The sequence below is a fragment of the Lissotriton helveticus genome, chromosome 10 (genome assembly GCF_964261635.1).
Source record: "Lissotriton helveticus chromosome 10, aLisHel1.1, whole genome shotgun sequence".
NCBI classification, from domain to species: domain Eukaryota; kingdom Metazoa; phylum Chordata; class Amphibia; order Caudata; family Salamandridae; genus Lissotriton; species Lissotriton helveticus.
Genome location: NC_136071.1, coordinates 666394735 through 666401093, shown reverse-complemented (window position 1 = coordinate 666401093; position 6359 = coordinate 666394735).

Sequence of the window (6359 nt, the reverse complement as noted above, 5' to 3'; positions counted from 1 at the left end):
CTTGCGTTGAATTTATTTGACATTGGCTACTACTACTAGAAGATATAGTACTGAAGCTGAGTAAGTCTAGAAGATATCCTCGTATTCCTTTCACCAGCCTGTTGCTGCTATCACCTTATCCTCCCCAGCAAGTGTGTGGAATTATTGATGTCATTTTAGTCAGACATCAAGCAAAACAACACAGCCCGGGGGAAGAGGGTTAGGGTTTGTAAAATGGATGGGAATGGGGGTTTCTTTTTGGGTAGGTTTTGTTGAGAGAAGAAAAAAAAAGCAGAGCATGGACAAACAATAATTGAAGATACAGAGTTTACAGACAATCTTTGGTTACAAAGTAAAGGTAAGCACATGCAGTCACACTCATAGAATAAAAGACAACAATGGATACTGTATCTGTATTGCGTATGTTGTTGGAGTTGTCCTGTTGAAATTGGTAAGTAAGTTGCATGCAGCAAACAATTCCTCTTATTGGCGGCACTCCTCCATTCCAGCTGACGCTTCGTCCATCAATGTGGTGGTGACCACTGACAGAAGAGACACCCTGTCCACTGCCTGCCTGGCGGATGTTGACTGAAACCCGGCCTGTAATTATTGAACGGAAAACAGGAAGTGCTATTACAATACCACTGATAAATAAATAAAAGGTATGTACGCTGTGTGGTTCAAAAAGTCACACTTTGATTTCCCTAATAGACAGTACAATATTTTTGAAATTGCGTGCTCTGTCTGAGTCACCTTTTTAAGGATCAATAATTATGGCCAAAATATTATAGCGGATCTTTCCCCTCAAGGTGGGTGTACTACTGTGTTTTAGAACAAAATTTGACCTTCCCAGCAATGCTCCCACCAAGACCCTTACTAAAGCCAGTCGCAAAAATGTAGAAGAACCCAATCATATCTCCAAAAACGATGCCTAGCAGAAAAATGGTTAAAAAACGTACTTTTAAAGTAACAGTAGACCCAAATACAGACCGTGGATTGTATTCAAACCACTTGCCTGCAAGCAAAAGTATCCATAGCCAGCATCGCTCCAACAGTGCTCTACAACAACAGAACCGCGTTGCAATAGAACCCCCCTAAACACATGCAATCCTGCTGCTAGGGCTAACCCTAACGAACCCTAACTTACAAAAAGTGCCAAAACTGGTGTTTCCTTATGGATTTTGTCCAACTAAGTTCTAGCCGGTATTAGACCTTCCCAGGAATGCCCCAGGCAAGACCCGCCAACCCACCCGCAAAAAAACACCCGACACAACACCACCAAACAGCGAAAAAGCTAAATCTCATACTTACAATGTCTCTCGGCCTTCGGTCCAAACGCGGCGCTGTGCAGCTAGGTCGTCATCATCATCATCAATCATCATAACTCCTGTTTTCCACCACGGATTTCCTGAAAAGCAAATGCAATCAAGATTAGACTGTCGCAGCAGTGCTTCGACAGAGACCCCGGCCGCAACTCACCCACGAACAGCAGGAAGCCCCCCAAAACGCTACATTGAGCAAGATGTCTGAAGAAATGGCAAAAAAAAGGCTGTTCCTTATGGATTTTGTCCAAAACACTTGTATCCGGTATTAGACCTTCCCAGGAATGCCCCAGGCAAGACCCGCCGGCGCCAACCCACCCGCAAAAAAACACGCGACACAACACCACCAAACAGCGAAAAAGCTAAATCTCATACTTACAATGTCTCTCGGCCTTCGGTCCAAACGCGGCGCTGTGCAGCTAGGTCGTCATCATCATCAATCATCATAACTCCTGTTTTCCACCACGGATTTCCTGAAAAGCAAATGCAATCAAGATTAGACTGTCGCAGCAGTGCTTCGACAGAGACCCCGGCCGCAACCCACCCACGAACAGCAGGAAGCCCCCCAAAAGGCTACATTGAGCAAGATGTCTGAAGAAATGGCAAAAAAAGGCTGTTCCTTATGGATTTTGTCCAAAACACTTGTATCCGGTATTAGACCTTCCCAGGAATGCCCCAGGCAAGACCCGCCGGCGCCAACCCACCCGCAAAAAAACACCCGACAACACCCCCAAACAGCGAAAAAGCTAAATCTCATACTTACAATATCTCTCGGCCTTCGGTCCAAAGTAACGCGCTGTGCAGCTAGGTCATCATCAATCATCATAACTCCTGTTTTCCACCACGGATTTCCTGAAAAGCAAATGCAATCAAGATTAGACTGTCGCAGCAGTGCTTCGACAGACACCAAAAATTACACACAAACCCCCGGAACCCCGCCAAAGAGCACCTCAAAGGCAAGCAAGTCAGCAAAAACGGCAAGAAATTTCCACCTCATATTTGGTCCAAAACACTTTTGTCCATTATTAGAGCTTCACAGCAATGGGCCCAAAACCGTCAACTCACCCGCAAAGAAGTACAACACCCCCACAAGTGCTGAGTCTTTCTTCATTGTGCGTAATCCAGCACTCTGCTTGGAGGGAAATCGCAGTCTGGAGGAGGAGGATAGAGGAGCATGTTCTTCAGAACTTGTGAACCTGAGGAATGTAGACTGCGGCACCTTCAAATCAATAAGCAAACAAGTGAAGACAGTTCTGATGATGGTCTTGTTTTTGGGATTAGGTGATTAAAGTTTGAATTAAATTAACTGTGCAAAACAAAGAAAGAGAGACACAAAGCACACAGGAATAAAAGTGAATAAGGACGAAAAAGAAAGTTCTTGATTGATTGTCTCATTTTCAGGGCTCGGTGTCAGGGAATAAGAACAAGATTTCGTCATCATACTCTGCGAATTCAGGCTGGATGAGGTCAGTGGCACCGAACAGAGAAAAAATCCCCTCATCTACGTTGCTGTCCTCATCGTCTTCATGTGGCGTGCTTTCTCGCACTTTGTAATCTGGTGGTATGAGGTGCTGATTCATCTTGATCATTGTCAGCCGCTCCACATTTTTGGGCGATAGGCGGCTCCGTTTGGCAGTTACAATGCCACCAGCAGCACTGAAAACACGTTCAGAAGACACACTTGCGAGTGGGCAAGACAAATAGTTTATAGCCAGGTTGTAGAGCTGTGGCCACAATTGTTTTTTGCCATGCCAATACTGCAATGGCTCCTCATTAAGAAAGACCACTGTTGAGTCATTCAGATAGTCCTGCACCATCGACTCAAGGTCATCAACTGTTCCTCCACTTTGCTTACTTTTTGCTGTGCCTGTGACATTTTTTAGAGAACCATACCCCATCAAACTTAGCCAATCCTCCTCCCCAGCCACTGTTAGTGTTGTCATTGTGTGTGGTGCAGATGATCCAGTTGCCGGTGTCTTTAACGGCTGAGAGGTCACTTGTGCCCCAGCCACAGGTGCAGAAGTGGATTCTTGTGACTGCGGATGGCCTGCTGATGCTGATGCTGATGTACTGGCTTCTCCTTCAATAACCTGCCGTTCTTTTTCAAACCTCTTGGCTGACCAGGCTAACCAATGTTTGTACTTTTGAACATCTGCATCAGCGAAAGGAAAGAATGCGTTGTCTGCCAGCGCCTTTTTGTAGCGTGGATCCAGAATAGTAGCACAAATGTAATGCTGATCTGAGTTGATGTTTTTAAGACGTTCATCACCACGTAGGCGATGTAATAATTTCTCAGACAAAATGAAATGGTTTTTTTTTTTTTCATCTTTTTCAAACTCAGAAGAAACCGCCATCAGTTGGTGCTCCAGTATGCACAACAATGGGATAGCTTTTCCCAAATTACAGTCCTCCTGGCTGACTGCACGCGTGAAGAACTCAAAAGGACGAAGCATGTCTGTCAGGCTTTTAACTATGGCCCATTGCGCCTTACTCATCCGCAGGTCCTCCTTCTGAGATGTAGCCTCTGTCAAGAAATAGTGATCGAGTACCGTATACTGCTCATGCAGACGCTCAAGCATGTAGAAGGTTGAGTTCCAACGTGTTGCCACCTCCTGGATGAGTGCTTTCACTGGCATTCCACGTTGAAGTAGCAGTCTCCGCAGATGCTTCCGGGCCTTAAAAGAATGGCTGAAATGGTTGCACATTTTGCGGCAGGTGGCCATTACCTCGAACGCTGGACTCTCTTTATCACTCAAGAATTTTTGAACTACCAGGTTGATACAGTGCGCCAAACACGGCACTCTAACATGGTGACCCTGTGACATGGCCTTAACTACATTGGCGCCATTATCCGTGGAAACATAACCAATCTTGCGTTTTAGGGGGGATAGCATTGACAACACCTTTTTGTCAAACTCTTCCAAAAGGTTTTCTGCTGTGTGACTTTTCTCCAAGGCAAACATGGCTAGTGTTGCATGTTTCCGAGCAGCTTTGAAAACTTGGTCCGGGTCAACACCTGCGTTTAGCTTTGCTATAACACCTGAAAAAGAGACCCAGTGTGCAGTGATGCACATGTAATCATCGCCTGGGCCACTGGTCCACATGTCTGTTGTCAGATGTATTGTGTGAACAGCACTCTTCTGCAAAGCTGCCCCAATCGCCTGCAGCACATCTTCATGTAGTGCTGGAACCGCAACTCTGGCAAAATAGAACCGGCTCGGAACCTTCCATTTAGGGCAGAGCGTTGCAACTAATTCAAGAAAACCTACCGCTTCTACAAAAGAAAAAGGTAGAAGGTCCACAGCTAGCATTTTAGCCAGCTTAGTGTTATACAGACGCGTCAGTGGGTGGTTGCGTTCATATGGCACGTCTGAAGTAAGCATTGTTCTAATGTTGGCCTGGACCAAGCATTTACGGGCTGATAATGACTTCGTTGACCCAATTTTGCTCGCTGGTGAACTTTTGTGCGTTGGTGTCTCACTCGCTCCAACACTCTTAGTGTGCCTCACATTGGGTGTGCTGCTGAGAGGGGTACTGTGTGTAAGGGAAGTGTTTGACACGTCTTCTTCCTGCTCGTCAACATCAGATGAAACATCAACGTTTCCTTGATTTTGGCCTTTCTTGATCGCAGCTAGGTGCGCAAACCATTGGACACCGTGCTTTCTGTCAAGATGACCACTCTGGCCGCCGGTACCATAGTTGCTACCTGGCTTACCACGACTAACTGCAAGCTTACAAAGGGTACAAATGGCAAACCTTGGATTTTTGGGACAAACAGTAAAGAAGTCCCAAACTGGGGACTTGAAGTGTCTGTGGGACCTGGAGGAGGCGGCGATACTGGTGGTGGTGGTGGTCATGAAGCTAATGCCAGATGAAGTGGAGGATCTGGATTGGCCAACTTTTGTACGTTTTCCACTTTCACCGCCACTAATTAAGGTCGAGGTTGACGCAGGTCTCTTCTTGCCAGAAAGAAATATGGAAGCGGGACGAGTTGGTGTACTACTTAACTCCAATGATTGTGGTGTTTCCACTGCCTCCTCATCGACAACATCATCATCATCATCATCACGCGCAGCAGCTCTTCGGGCTAGGGTCAAAATGTCTGTTTGCTGCATGCCCGCTGGGGCTGCAGTGACCTTTATGATGACTGGGTCGTCGTTGGCAGAGTCTTCATCAGCAGCAGTATCCGCCACTTCTTGTTGAGCCTCATCACACTCCATAAGTCTGAGACTTTGGACGAGCTTCCTTTTACGCTTAAGTACCTTTGTTGGATCATGGTGTGCCTCACTCTCAGACGGCTGTGGTGCTGGTTCCCAAGTTTGATCCGTATCATCAGAAGGAGGTGTGCTTGAAGAGGATGTAGACACCACCCTTGATCTCTTCCTTGCTAGGGTTGTGGAAGACAATGAAGGATCATCAGGAGGAGTGGCTTCCTCAAATGATACCTCGCCTTGATTGTCGATTTCCTGATGTGCCCCTACTTCGGGAGGAACAACTATTGTGGGCACTTGTTGTGACCCTCCATGCACCTCTGCATGCGCATCTCCTTGCGCTGCCTCTCCTTCCACATGTACTTGGGCTTGTACTTGCACATGTGATTGTTGTTGCCGCTGTGGTTGTTCAACACTCGTCAGATGAGCTACAACAACCTGTGTTGATTGAGGGACATTGCTGCTGCTTTCTTGCGATGAGCCAACATCACTGGTCGATGGTGATTGAAGAAGTATACTGGCTGCCTCTGCAGCACTCAAGGGCTTGGACTTAAGTTGGCGTGGTGGTGGTGGTGGCACTGAGCCCAATGGAGCGGGGGTGCTGCTGCCAGCTTGGTCCCCAGCAGATCCCGCTGCAGCTGCTGCAGGCATACTTTTTTTTTTACTCACAAAAAAAGGGGCGGGCGGCACACCAGTGTCCTTGGTAACTTGCTTCTTCTGCTCCTTACTGGCACCTTTCTTGCTAGAGGAGCTACGGGTTACTTTTTTTGGGGCCATCTTCTTCAGAGCAGGTCAGCAGGCAGCAGTTGCACGAGTTGCAGAGGGTTCTGTGTCCAGACGTGACGTC